At 43.2% G+C, this 15,036-nt stretch overlaps 1 protein-coding gene across 3 annotated transcripts in view; it reads left to right on the top strand.

The window, feature by feature from the left end:
* The first annotated feature begins 2,520 nt into the window (after positions 1 to 2,520).
* Positions 2,521 to 15,036, top strand: part of CAB39 (calcium binding protein 39) — a 97,241-nt gene continuing 84,725 nt past the window's right edge. For 2 of the 3 annotated variants that reach the window (XR_007154496.1, XM_047869161.1), the window contains exon 1: positions 2,521 to 2,646. The gene's annotated coding sequence lies outside the window, so the exon portion shown is untranslated. Of the gene's footprint in view, positions 2,647 to 3,083; positions 3,221 to 15,036 lie in introns of those variants that run through there. The other variant, XM_047869162.1, reaches the window with a different exon arrangement.

The following is a 15,036-nucleotide window of genomic DNA, read 5'->3' as shown; positions in this document are numbered from 1 at the left end:
AGCTGATGACCTTGCTTCCTGTTTCCCTGAGAAAAGAGAAGCTCTTAGAAGGACAAGTTCACATGTTCTGGCACTTTGTCCAACTGGCTCCCGGCCCCTGGGCCCACACTCTGCCTGCCCTCTGTTACTGCCAGTGAACACCTGTCTCGCTGGGATCCAAGGCCAGAACTTCTCTTCTTGCTCGCTCAAGAAAGCTCTCCAGAAAATGCCCCCTGTCCCACACACTTGCATTACCAAGTTTTCCCTCACTACCAAATCATTCCCATCAGCACGCAAACAGGTTAAATGAATTATGCAAAATGAAATAAAAGAACAAAAAAATCTGCTTCGATCCTATATTCCCTTCCAACTATCACCCTAATTCTCTGCTCATCCTCGGGGGAAAAACTTCATGGAAAAGTTGTCTATACGCGTGATACCCTTTCTACAGTCCCATTCTTTCCAGAGATCTTCCTAGATCTCATTCTCCCTAGAAACCTCTCCAGTCAGACTTTCCCACCCATCTCTGCTTCAAGAGCGCTTACCAAGGCCACTAGTTACCTCTGTGGTGCTGATGCCCATGTCCAAATCACCAACACTAGCCTTACTTGAACCATTAGCTGCTATGGCGGCATCAACCCATCCTCTATCCTTGGACTTCTAGCATATGATACTTTCCTCAGTCTCCCATGACACCCTTGCTCCTTTCTTCAGAATCCTTTGCTGGTTCCTTGTTATCTCCCCGACTGACCTCTCAGCGTTGGGGGCCTCAGGCTCATCCCTGACCTTATGCTTCATTAACACTTCCCAAACGTTCTCATTGAGTCCTCAGATTTTACCTATTCTGAGGACTCCCAAAATTCTATTTCCAGCCTGGACCTCTCCCCCAAGCCCCAGACTTCTATATCCGGTTCCAACTTGGGTGTCTAACAGGCAGCTCAAAGTTAACATGCCCCCAAGTGGATTCCCAAGTTCCTCCCTTCCCGTCTGCTTTTATTTAAGTCTTCCTCACTTTATGAATTGCATCTTCCAGTTGCTTGAGAAAAGAAAAAAACTTTAGGAATCAGCAAAAATCGGTCAGTGCTCCCTTCTAAATGTGTCTAGAACTTGACTACTTCTTTATTTTTTTAGTGCTACCACCCTGGACTGAGCCTGTCTTCTCTCTCTCTCTTAATATTTATTAATTTTGAGAGAGAGAGAGAGAGAGAGAGAGAGAGAGAGAGAGAGAGAGAGAGAGAGAGAGAGAAGGTCCCAAGCAGGCTCTGTGCTGTCAGCACAGAGACCGGACGCAGGGCTCCAACCAGCAAACCGTGAGATCATGACCTGAGCCAAAATCAGGAGTCAGATGCTTAACCGACCCAGCCACCCAGGTGCCCCCTGTCTTCTCTTGACTAGATTATTTCAAAAGCCTTCTAACCAGTCTCTTGAAGCGCTCAAAATGAAATAAAACTTAAAAAAAAAAAATCTGTTTTGGCCCTATCAACTATCGCCCCAATTCAGTCTCTTGGCTGAAACCCTCGGGCCCTTTAGGCTAGTCTCTCCAGCCGTCTGAAATGTCAGATCATGACTTTCTCTGCGGAAAACCCTTCAAATAGTTTCACATCTCTAGTAGAGTAAAAACCAAAGTCCTCACTGTGTTCTATTTGGCCCCCATTCTCTCCTTCTCTCTCCCCTCTCCCCTCCCTCAGTGCGTTTGCCTTGCTGGACTCCCTGTTGTCCCACCTCAGGGCCTTCATCCTTGCTGTTCCCTCTGCCTTTCCATAACACGAAGCCCACAGCATGCATGCTCTTTCTTCAAGCAGCTTCCCCTTGCAGGAGTGCTGTAACAATATCTTCCGTTCTCTCCCCTCCTTAGCTTCTCCATAGCACTGGAAACATCCAATGACATGTATGTGCTGGTTTATTTGTTTATTGGTTTGTCTCAGGAGCAGGGACTGTTTCGTTCACTGGCCACCACCGAGAATAGCGAATAACAAAAATAAAGCTTTTAGCAGAAACAAGGCTTTGTGAAGAGTTGAGGAAGTGGTCGTAGAAAGCGGACGTAGGATTCCCTCCGGGAAGAGAGCCGAGACCGACAAGAAGGGCTGAACACCAACGCTTAAAGTGGCAGGGGAAAGACCTCCCGTCCTCCGCTGCTGCTGTTTTTTCTCGGCGTCCCCCTCTGCTTCGGCCTAGGGGCCGACTCCGGTGGCTCGAGTCCGCCCGGCCGCCCGGGGGCGCCCGAGGCTGGAGGGGGCGTTGCGGCACCGCCCGACGTCGCGCCCTCGGCGGCTGCGCAGTGCGTACGTCAAAGCCGGGCTCGGGCCGGGAGCGGGGAGCGGGGAGCGGCGCGGCCTGGGAGAGACTGAGCTTCCAGAAGCCGGCTAAAAGGCGAAGGCGAAGGCGGCGCCGGGCCCCGCAGCAGCAGCCGCAGCCGCAGCCCGAGCGAGCGAGCGCAGCAGTGCGGCGGCCGCCGCGGGAGCCCCTGGGCCGCCGTCCGCCCGCTCAGCCGCCGCCGCCGCTGCCGCGGGAGCCCGTCGCCGGGAGCAGGAGCAGGCGGAAGACAACGGAGGGGCCGAGCGCCCGTGCCGCCCCGCGGGGACCGAGCGAGCAGCCCGAGGCGGCGGCGGCCGAGGACGGGGACGGCGACGACGCGGAGGCGGAGAGGGAGCCGCCCGGCCCAGCCCCGTGAGTGACCCCCGGCCCGGCCCTGCTCGCGGCGCGGACGCCCGCCCGGCTTCCGCCTGCCCCGGCCCGTCACCGGCCCCGGGCTGCCTCCATTTTCTCGGGTGGCGGAGGCGGCGGGCCCGGCTCGGCCCGCCCTCCCGGCTGGGCTGGGCTGGGCTGGGCTCGGCCCGGCCCGGGCCCCTCGCGGAGCCTTCCCTCCCTTGCTCTCGCCGTCGCCGGCGCGGCGCCCAGAGGCCTGCGGCCGGAGCTCTGGGAGCCCGGTGCTCTCCTGCCACCCCTCCGCGGTTCTCTGGCAGGGATGGCGGGTGGGGGCGGCCGCGGCCGGAGTCGGAAGGGCAGGGAGGTGCGGGCCGGGCCAGCTGTCACTCCCACCGCGCACGGGCTCCTGGCCCCTGGTAAACTTCCTGTTATGGGGCGGCAGGCAGCATCTTTGTGATCTTCATTTCGGGAAAATGCCTAACTGACTTCTGGTTAGGAATTGTGCGGCCAGAGCGTTCCCGAGTTCGGTTGAAGCAGGCTGAGCGCTGCACTGCGTGCAGGTGCCGTAGTCGGTCCGCGCCGGAGGGATTCAAAGGTGAACAGGGGCCCACGGTCCCCTCCCCCGAGGAGCTCACTTTCTGGTGTGGGAGATAAGACCAGTACACAAATAACCTCGGTACCAGGAAGGAGGTGATAAGTCCTGTGAAAGAACTACAAAGTGCTAGGAAGGCACCCAGGGATGACCGAACCGATCGATCACTTCCGCCTAGCAGAAATCTGGAAGGCTTCCTGGGCGAGGTGGTGCTAAGCGGAGTCTTGAAGGCTTATGGGGTTTAGGAGAGGACGGCTGGGCAACAGACGGTATGTGGAGGGGCAGCAAACTAGAGGACAAAGATAAAAAGGCATAGTCTAGAAGTAGTGGATAATTCAGTTGCCTATGACCATGTTGGGGAGTTAAGGGTAGGCTAAAGAGGTATTTGGGGGCCAGATCCGTGAATACTGTAGAGGAGCTGTTTGAACGGCATTCTAAGGTAAACCTGGAGCTCATTTCTCAGTGACTCATGAGCCCGGAAATGTAAGCTAGGAGATACTAAAGGCGTTCTTGTGAAAGAAAGAGGAGGCCCAGTAAAGAGTTGACATTCTGTGCCTTGAATGTAACGCAGTTTGAGATCGATTTTGACAGCCACAAATAAATTCATGTTCAAGCTAAGAGAAGTACCTTTTGCAAAAAGCTTCACTAGATATCAGGTGCTTAAGGGGTATTGGAAAGATGTGTATAAAATTAGGTTGTCTGCACCTAGGCATTTCTGTAGGCAGTTCACTAAGATGCATCAAAACTTCTTCCACTGTGTATTATGAGGTGGCTACGCTTTGGAATTACTGAGCTGATCATAACGTCTTTGAAGTGGCATTTGTGTAAAGCAATCTAAATTGATATTTAAAAAAAAATCAGATTGTTACCAATATTCTGGGATGGCAAGTTGGACATAGAACCTATTTAGAAAAAGGTAAACATTCCTTTATTAGTTTTTAGTTATGAAAATGTAGGAGAGTGAGACGTGAAAATCTAGTGTGATTGTGTACATTTTTCCCCCAAATTACTGGCAAATAGCTGTATTTGAAGTCTGGAATATGATCTGTTGAAGAAGCTTAGGACCCGTGTTGGTTTTGTAAACACTTGTTGTTTGCTTATAGGACAATTGAATGTCAACTTTTTCAGTTAAAAAAACTTGTAAAATGCAGTTAAGTACTAGAAAATTTTTAAAAATTATCTTCTGTAACCTTAACCACTTAGATTTGGTTACTGTTAACATTTTTGCATATTTTTTTTCAGTCTTTTTGTGCTTGTTTTTTCTTTGTGTGATGAAATAAAAATTGCATATATATATATATAGCGAGAGAGAGAGAGAGATTTTATTAAAATTTTTTGTCATTAAATATCTTTATGTAAAAATATTTTTACCCAAGTAAGGGAAGTCTTAAATGTATTATTATTATTTTTTTTTTTCTGACAAGTTGCACTGTTTATCTCAGATCAAATGCAGTAGTCATGCTTAATAACTGCTACTGTGGGCAGAACTTTTTCTAAAGGCGTTTTGTTTGGAGTATATTTATTAACTTCTTTGTAGGATTTGGATCCTATTGTTGAATAAAGAAAGATTTTATTATTTGGGGTGTGTGTTGTCGTCAGATATGGAAGAGATCACACATCCCTGCTGTATGAGTGTATGAATTTTTTTTAAAGGCACTATAAAAAGATTATTTTCTTAGCTGGTATAATATCTCCCTTACACAGTGATATACTCCCCATCCCAGCACCGCCTCCCCCCCCCCCCCAATAGTCTTTATGCTAGGTCTGTCCATATAAGTTAACTACTTTTTGATCATGATATCACAGAGACTTAGTCTGTATATATTTAGTTCTTCTGTTGGTGTTCTTTAGTAAAGTACAGAATTTGGTGAAATAATTTGCTGCTATAACAAAAGGGACTTTTTTCTTTTTTTTAATTTCAAGACCCTTCAAGTTAGTTCCTTTGCGTTTCAGACTGCAGGTTCTCGTTTAAAACAGTTTTTTTTTTTTCCCTTTTGCTTTACATTCTAAAATGTATTAATGAGGTCTCTGCTTCTGTTTCATATAAAGTGAGATGTTGAGTTGGGTTTTATAAATTTTCATGAAGTTAATATAAAAATAGTTAAGAAAGTCTAATGTAAGTATGGGGTTTTGTTTTATAACTTGGTTTTATTTGAATCTTTATTTTTATATTCCAAACGTATATACCACAAAGCACCCTTTATTACTTTTGAATATTTACTAAAGTTTTTTTCTTTTGATCAACTTTGGTAGGTTGCAGATTTCTGTAATTACTGCCACGCTTACCAAAGAGTCTTTTTTCCAGGAGGGATTGATTTCTGATCATTCCCGGTTTTGCCATCTGCCGTAAAAATACAGACAAATCCAAATCCACACCCAGCACACAGAATATAAAATCCAGTATAGGGTAAAATTTCACTTCAGGAAGTGTCTTCTGGTTACCTTTCTGGTGGTATTTCTGTTTTAAAAATCCATTTTCTTTTTTTCCATGGCTCCTTTTGATTTGGAATTTCATGGATGTTGTCTGGTGTTACAGAAATAGGAATGTGTTAGGTGGATTAGTATGGATCATAGCAAAATGGTAAAACTTTGTTGTGTTATCAGATTGTGGGAAAGAGCAAATCTCTGAACCTCCAGGTTAGGTTGCTTGTGACTTGTTTTATTATTACTGAGGTGTGAAGATCTTGTATTTGTGTGAATGCAGATCAAGCCGAGTAGCCTAAAAATGGCATAAAGATTTAGTCATCAGTCTACAGTTTGGTTGTTACTGGAGAAGCCTGGTGTTGGGGCCATCCTTAATTAAAGGAGGAACTGAGCTGTACGAGCGCTCTTCCTTTGTGTGTCTCACCCTTCGATGCTATCTGACTGGACCCTCGTCACTGCCTTTATCAGTCCAGAGTATGGCGGCAGAGCAAAGTGAGACAAGCGTTTCCACCGCCAGCGTTTGTGGAGTAGACCCGTCCGGCGGTAAGCGTGAAATGTTTGTTCTGCTTCTGTTTCTCAGGCCTTCCAAGGATGGGGAGCAGAGTTACTATAGAATGGGTGACAGATGCTAGACTGATAGTGATAAAATGAAGCTTAACAGGTGGTTGCCATTAGCATTTTGTTTTGGGATTTGTGTGTGTGCGCATGTGTGTGCGTCCTTCTCTACCTTCCTGAGCTTCCTGGCTCCACTGTGCTTTTAACATCTCTCTTGAGATAGAAGGGGTGAGGGGATGGAGGAGTTGTGCCTTATTAGCATCTGTGATGTTAAGCTGGCAGAGGAAGGAAGAATGGCATGCGGAGAATTGCAAGAGGTCAGTCAGGTGTAAAGTGGCCCCAGAGGAGGGAGGTAGACGCTCTGGCCATTTAATTGGCAGCGTCCAGCACGTACCTCTTTGCATGATTCTTAATACACTGTGTCTAACTTCACACTTTGATACTGAAAGTATAGTGTTGTATATTTGGGTTTGCTTGTTTGTATGTATATATGCATTTCCATGTGCGTAGTTATACAAAGACTGAGAAAATCTAGTTAACCAATGTTTAGTGGCAGTCTCATTTTTTTTTTTTAGAATTGTTCCCTGTGAACATTAGTCAGAAGATCAATTGTTGATGACTAAGGAAGTATGATCATGTTAAAACATCACATTACTTTGAATATTTTGATGAAATGTTTGAGAAACAAAATATACATTTTGTTGCTTGATCTCAATTAAGTTGCTACTTTACAACTTTGTCTAATAGCTTGGTCTTCTAGTACCCTTAACGTGTTACTCATGGTTCTCTCCCTCCACAGTGGGTTCTGTATCAGCTGTATCTGGGCATGAGGAAGAAATAGCATGAGCACATTTCTTTTTACATGCCTATAGTTAAAGCCCACTCTGGGATTTATGGAATTCTGAGAGGCAGTATTACTAGTGGTTAAAAGCACTAACAGACTCCCTGCAACCAGACTCCCTGGATTGTTGAACCCTCGCCCATCCTGCGGGCTCTGTAACTTTAGGCAAGTTCCTTGACTTCTCTATAGCTTAGATTTCTTGGACAGGTGTAATATAGCCCATACGTGAGAAAACCATAGGGGAATTAAATTAGGTACCGCATCTCAAGTGCTCAGAACAGGGCCTGGCGAATAAAAAGCACTGGACACAGTAAGTTTTGTGATGATGCTGATGCCAAACTTGTTGCAGGGGGAAGAAACCTGAGCATTTTAGAGACCCTGCGGTCAGAATAGTTCTTTCTGCAGACGGGAACACAGGCCCACTATAACTAGAGTCGTGTGTGGCTAACTTTGAGCAGTAACCCGTGGGGCTTTCTGCAAAGTGGAGTCACTTGCTCAGGGTCCTGTGACTTACTAGACACAGGGCTGATCCTGGAGCCTGGCTCTGTTCATTCTTTATCCAGTTTGCTTGAAAGAAACTTAAGTTTTATACTTTATGCAGCACTGTCTTCTTTAAACCTTTTCACTAACATTTACAAAGATTGTATTCACGTAGTACGTGCTCTTTGGCGCATAATCCCTTTTTAAAGGTGTGTGTTCATGTTTAAAATTGTGATGCAGCTGGCAAGTCTTTAGGGGGTGGTTGTATGAAGTTAAAAGTTGGAATAGACAAAGAATCAAGGAGATGGACAAAATAGATCGGGGGAGAAAATTACCATTTGAGTACCATTGAGTGTTGCACAAACCTCTGAGGTAGGTAGTGTTGTCCCCTAGCATCATTACAGATGGGAAGTGAAAGTTGAGGGCCTTGTCCAAGGTCGCACAGGCACTGCACAGTTGAGCTAGCATTCAAACCTAGATTTGCCTCACTTCAAAATGTGTGCTCCTTGGAATGCGGTATGACTCTCAGTTTTATTGTCTTCTACAGAGTCTTAGTTTTTTTGCTGACCATTCTTGATTTAGTACTTTAGAATTAAGTTTGTAAATATAGCCTAATGAGGCTTTTAATAGGTTTCCAGACAGGAGCCACCTGTTATAATACAAAACGAGATGGTTTGTTCTACATGCTCTGGTTGTATGGAGTTGTGAGTTGATTAGTGGTTTATAGTTTTAGTTAGGCCAGTAGGTGGTGTTTATTTTTCATGGTAGCCTTGTAGAGAGATGGGAGGCCCTTGTTACAGCGGGCAACACAGAAGCCTGGGCATTGGAAGGCCTGGGCTGGGTCCCGACTCAGTGTCTAACAGTTCACTCTGGGCAAGTTATTCCACCTCTCGGCCTTTCCAGTCATGCCATTGTTATGCTAAGAGGATCAGACTGAGAACCCTTGTCTCTTTTGCTCTTTTTTTTTTCCCCCCCTCTTCATTTTAGTGAGAGGGTGGTAGGGAGAGGGGCAGAGGGACAGGGGCAGGGAGAGAGAGAGACAGAGAGAGAATGAGAATGTTAAGCAGGCTCCACACTGAGCGTGGAGCTTGATCCTGCGAAATCAGGAGATGGATACTCAACCGACTGAGACACCCAGGTGCCCCTCTTTGGCCCTTATTTTCAGTGATCCTCTGTGTAAACTTTCTGACTTGCCTTTTTTTCCTGTACCAGGTACCTCTCCTTTTGCCTTTGGTCTTGAAGTCAGTTTCTTTATGAGGGCTTTATGGCATGTAACCACGCTTTAACATTTTTCTCTTCTGGTTGGTCAGGTGCCTAGTGTTATTTCACAGTACGGTAGTTCTCTGCTTCAGGTAATGTAACATCACAATATGTTTTTAAATTTTCTACTTTTGTACTTACAAATAAATGGCTAAGAACTAATGTTATCTGGTGGTAAAATACAAGCTTAGTAAGTCTAACTAATGATTAACAAATTCTCAAGTGCTTCACATCAGATTTTATAGTCAACTTTTTTTTTTGGGACAGAGAGAGACAGAGCATGAACGGGGGAGGGGCAGAGAGAGAGGGAGACACAGAATCAGAAACAGGCTCCAGGCTCTGAGCCATCAGCCCAGAGCCTGACGCGGGGCTTGAACTCACGGACTTCGAGATCGTGACCTGGCTGAAGTCGGACGCTTAACCGACTGTGCCACCCAGGCGCCCCTATAGTCAACTTTTCAATATATATGCTGTGGAGTTCTAGGAGCTCTTTGCTTTGGGAAAAAGACAAATATTAATCAGAGACGATGGAGGTGGAAAAGAAAGGACCAAAATGTAGAATCAAATTTGAAGATGTGAAGAACAGGCTTAAGATAGTATTCTTTGGCTATAATCGATACTAAAGATAATATTCTTTGGCTATAATTGATACTAATCCTCTAAGAAAGGTGGTGTGCCGGTTTAGATCGGGGGATTACTTCCAGCCCAGGGTTCTATCATTGGCAGGAGATGGCAGACATATTTGCCACCCCTGAGCATTCATAACTCCTGAACATCTGTTATGAACTAATTTGTTCCACAAGAAGTTTCTGTAGCCCATTATGCTGGGTCCTGTTCTGTATACCAGTCTCAAAGTGTTCCTAGTCTAGGTAAACAACTCTTCCCCTCTTTGCTGGCATGTTATCATCAGCCAGTTCGTTCACTTCTAGATTCTCTAAGTCGTGAGACAGAAACTCAGGTCACTATCAAGACTTTTGCAGATCTGGACTGTCTCTTCACAGTATGGTTTTATTCTCTATTCGGTGTTCGTGTGTGAGTTTTAAGTTTTTCCTATGTATGTAAGTTTTGTACAATAGATTGTAATTTATTTGAATTGCAGATTTTTAAAATCTCTTTTCATATCTCTTCTCTTCCTTCTTCCCCCACCCTGTGTTTTCATAGTGTAACACATTATTTGGTAATGTTTATTAAATGATACAGCTGTGTGATATTCTGATAAAACTGTTCAGAGATGAAAGATTAACCAAAACACAATTTTCTGTGTATTTTATTTATCTCTGCTATGTTTGTGCTTATTTTTGAAGGTTTACGTACTATAACAACTGAACTTTCTTAGAGATCGATCTCCCTTTTCCAGATCAGCTCACTTAAAACAGCGTTTCCCAAATTCTGTTTTGTAGAACACTAGTCTTATGAGAGAGTGGCGGTTGGGAGAAGTTTCAGAATGAAGTTTAAGTTTGGGAAAACACTAGGTTAAAAACAGTTAATCGGATTTTAATTTTTGGTAGTAATTGTGTTACTGTTTTTCTGCAGAGCTTGTCAGAGTTTTTAGTAATGTGCATTGTGGCTGTCCACAAAGGAAATATAATGTGCAGTATTTCCCAATTTGCCAAATTTGTTTACAAGAACCCCCCCCCCCAACCTCCTAGGAAATACTCCCCTCAAAGTCTTGAAGGAGGGTTTTTTTGGAACACAATTTGAGAAAGCTTCTTATATACATACTTTTTACATATCCATACATAGTATGGAATTCAAAGCATTTACTTTTTGATTGGGATGATTACTTATATCAGGTTTGGAATCCAACTAAGATTGGAATAATTTGATTTTCAGTTTTGTTAAGTAAAAGAATAAACACTCTAGATAAGTTTTTTTTTTTTAAACCTCAACCCATGTGAGAAATTACATTTTCAATCAGTGACCCAGCACCATACATGAACACACTGTCAAAACTGAGAAAGAAGTTTCATGAAACAATACTTAGGCCTTCCTGTGTATGATGTGTTCGAATACTTTTCATTCTGCTTTATTTTTTAATGTATGCTATGAGCTACTAAAATAATGCACCATGTAATTTGAGAAACACTGTGAAATTACATGAGTTTATAAATGCCTCAGATGCTATTGTGAGAAGGCAGTGGAGAGACTTAAAAAACTAAAGCTCGGCATAGAGATAAGAAGAAGGGCTCTAGCCTTGGAATTCCTGGATTTAGATTCTGGTTGTGTTTTCTTGGGCGGGGTGTTTAATCCCCATGCTGCTTCAGCTTTCTCATCTGTAAAGTAGCAAGAATAGAACCTATGCATTAAGTAGTTGTGAAGATTCAGGGAGAAATGCTCTGCATCATGTGTTTGATGTGCTCCGAGTGCCCAGTCCATTTGGCTTTTCTGATAACTGAAGCTCTGAGACTCTGCTACAACATACACGTTCTCACAAATATTTTAAGCCTTTGAACATGTTAAAGCGGACTCTACGTGAACATCGACTCTTTTGATCTGTAGCTAGATGTATCATTCATTGTGATATCAACCTTCTGGAATAGTTTTAAAGTAGTCAAAAGGACCCACTTAGAGTTGTTTTGCCTCATAGTTGCAAATGGACTCACAATTGCTGAACTTTATGCTATATTACTGTTATTTTTTAAACCATTCTTTTTAAACAATATCTTAAAGGTAGAATACGTTCTCTTTGTAACAGGTCATTAAATACAAATATGAACATACCCACATCAATGATTAATCTAGCATTCCTATAATTTTGGTCACTAAAGGAAGAACAAGGCAAGGCAAAAGTTCCCTTTTCTTGTTTTATGCCAGTTTTTAAAATTCTCCATCCTTAATATTTTACATTGCTGTTGGGAGTTTAATTTTGTGTCCCGACCTAAGAAAAGGGGCATTTATAGGAGATTAACAATGGTGGGTGCCAGATCTAGTTTGCAGACTGTTCACTGTTCTGAACATAGCTGGCTGCCTCCTACATTTATGTAACCTGCTGAGACATCTGCATTGTCTGTCCCTGTTTCTTTTATTGCCTATTTGTCCTGAGTAGGGAAATGTCCTGGAGTTGCTGAAATGAGAGGTTCTGATTGGCGTCATTGAGGTATACCACCAGTTCAGTGTTAGGCAGCATAAAGATTATCTACTTGTGTAAGCAAAAACGAAGTAAAAAGAATAAATAATTGCTAACATAACACACGTATGTTACCTGCTGGTATCACGTTGACCTCTCTGTTAACCTAATTTAATCCCATAATAACCCTGTTTTCATCCCCATATTTTCAGGTGAGTAAATGGAGAGAAAAGAAGCTAGATAATTGACCTGAAGTCCTACATCTAGGTTTGAAACCCTGGTCCCAGAGTGTGCCCTTGTAACCCACCACTATGTTGCCTCCACCACAAGGTACTGGAATGTAGAATTAATCCTGGAACACAGGAAATTTCTGTAACAGAAACATGAGGTCAAGTCTTCTGGTCAGGATGTGTGAGATCCTAGGACGCTGAGAGAATGTTCACATCACTGATTGGCTGTCAGTTGTCTTTTTTTTTTTTTTTTTTTAATGTTTTATTTATTGAGAGAGAGAAAGAGAGAGGCAGAGGCAGAGAGAATCCCAGGCTGGCTCCAGGCTGTCAGCACAGAGCCTGACACAGGGCTCAATGACCTGAGCCGAAGTCAAGAGTCGGATGCTTAACTGACTGAACCACGCAGGTGCCCCTGCCTGTCAGTGACCTTTGAGGACTTGTGAAGACAGGGAGATTAGAGAGAGGAAGATTAGAGACACTAATGTACTGTTTTTCCAAAAAAGGGAAAGGTGGAATCCACAAATCATAGAGACCGAAATTGATGTTGATTGCTGACATATTCCAGAAGGGAGTGAGTCATTAGCAAAGTGTTGATTTCTAGAAGCTACAAAACATAGTTTATTAACTATTTCCTTTTGTAATAGAATTCTAAGTGTCTTGGATAAGGATGTAGGCAGGATACAGATGTCTGTAAAGACAGTTTCATTCATATTTGAGATTATCTGAAAAAGGTACAAGTGTATAAGTTGGAATCTTTTCTAGGATTTGAAGTCATTTTGATGTTTTTCCAAGATCATTTTACTTATGTTCGTTGCATTAGAATATAAGCTGTATATTATGCTCTTCTGAAGTACTGTAGAGCACATTAGACACAAATTCAGCGGCCCACATCCTCTGTGCCTTGCCTTCTCAAGTAGACACAAAGGAGCTAGAACTGGTAACAGCTTCCTGGGATGTACACACAGCAAAGTAAATACTTTCTAGCTTTATATTGTTAAGAGTATTCATCCCTGTTCTTTACAGTTGCTCATAACCCATTTGTTTACTCAAGAGCTAGTCTTGCCCTTATTCCTGAACACTAACTACATGGTGTGTGATTAGAAGCTGCCTCCTTGGGAAGAGGGCTGGACAATAGAGCATTCCCCCTCCACACAAGGTAAAACCTTATGGGGGATGGTGGTGAGGGTGAGGCATGTTAGTTTTTCCTTGTGTATGTTATTTTACACTTAAATATAGTGAAAGGAAGACAGAGAGATGAGGGTGCTTAGCATAGGATGTTGTATACAGACGCTCTGTGGGTGTGTGAGAAGGGCAAAACTATCTTCTACAGAGGTTTTCGTTGTCGAAAGGAGGAAGAAATAAGAAAGAGGAGAAACAAGACAGAGGAGTGCCTCCAGAAAGAGTTGACCAGAGAAACACTGGCTCTCAATGAGTGTGTCATGTATGACTTTGAAAGATCTAATGATGAAAGTGGAACTGGTTGCTTTTCAGAACTGTCTTAAGAAGTAGAGCACTTGAATAGGTTATGAATCATGGAAGGTATTAGATACAGGTTAAAAGGCCATGGCCTCCGAATCAAAAAAGGGGGTGGAGCTCTGGCCCTGGATGATACAGAAAGTGTAAGTTCTCTTTAAAATTTTGAAGAGATTTTTCAATAAATGATCTCATTTATTCTAGATCCTAGAAGAATAATACCAAAAGATAAAAAAGTCATGTTTCAAAACTGGCAAAAACTCTTACAAACCTGATAGAATATAAGAATGGCAACTTGATAAGACATTGCAAAGGAAGGATACTATGTTTCAATTTCACCTAGGGAAGTAGTCCTGAAAATCCTAAGTAAAACACCAGCAAATAATTAAATAGGCCGTTCTCTTCCTTTAAGAAGATAGGTAACAGGTAACGCTTGCTATTTACTGCGCGCCAGGCATTTTTCTAATTATTTCAGTCCTCCCAACAGCCCTGACAAAGAGGTGGTTATTAGTGTTATTAGCCTCATTTTACAGATGAAGGAATTTAGACCAAGAGGTAAAATAATCTGCCCGAGGATAAATGGGTAGTAAGTCACACAGCCTGGGGTTTCAAACCCTCAGGGTACGTTGGGGTCCAGCACCAGTGTATATGGCACCCTTGTGCTGTGTCATCTCAGTATGCGCCAAGATACCAGTGCTAATTTACCAGTTCTTGATTATGAGCTCTTCAAAAGCTGGTAGGAGATTAAAGAGTATCTGTCTTAAACCAACAGCAAACAACCTGCCAATGGGAAAACTGTGGTAGAATTCCCCTTGAAATAAGAAGGTGACATAGGCATGTCCAGTAACACTTCTGATGCTCAGTATCAACCTGGCCGATGCTAGAAAACATCCAGTAGAATGTATAACTGTTAGGAAAAACCGGCAGAAAATAGCAATACATGCAGATGTTACAGTCTTAAACCTAGGAAAACCAGAATCAACTGAAAAACTAAGTTTGGTAAGGTAGCCATATACCACATAAAGATATTTAAAATTGGTAGCATTTGTTTTTCTTTCCTGCAGTATCCAGTTGTAAAAATATTAGGGGGCTCCTGGGTGGCTCAGTCGATTAAGCATCCGACTCTTGATCTTGGCTCAGGTCATGATCTCATGGTTGTGGGATTGAGCCCAGTATCGGGCTCCACACTGGGCATGGATTGCTTAGGATTTGCTTAGGATTCTCTCTCCTTCTGCCCCTCCCCTGCTTGTGTATATTATATATTAGGAGAAAAATCTCATACAACAAACAATGAAATGCCTAAGATGGGCAGGATCTTTATGAAGAAAACTACAAACTTAATTGAGTGGAAAGAAGATGTAAGAATGGAGAGTTACCATGTTTTTGAATGTGAAGACTGAATGAATGTTAGGAAGCAAGAAAATTGCCCAAGTTAGCTTACTGTTGGCTAGAGAGTAAAGTCATATCTTTAAAAAGTTAACTTAGGGAG

The sequence above is a fragment of the Prionailurus viverrinus genome, chromosome C1 (genome assembly GCF_022837055.1).
Source record: "Prionailurus viverrinus isolate Anna chromosome C1, UM_Priviv_1.0, whole genome shotgun sequence".
Lineage (NCBI taxonomy): Eukaryota > Metazoa > Chordata > Mammalia > Carnivora > Felidae > Prionailurus > Prionailurus viverrinus.
Note: the sequence above shows the minus strand (reverse complement) of the source record. Positions and strands in the feature narration are given on the sequence as shown.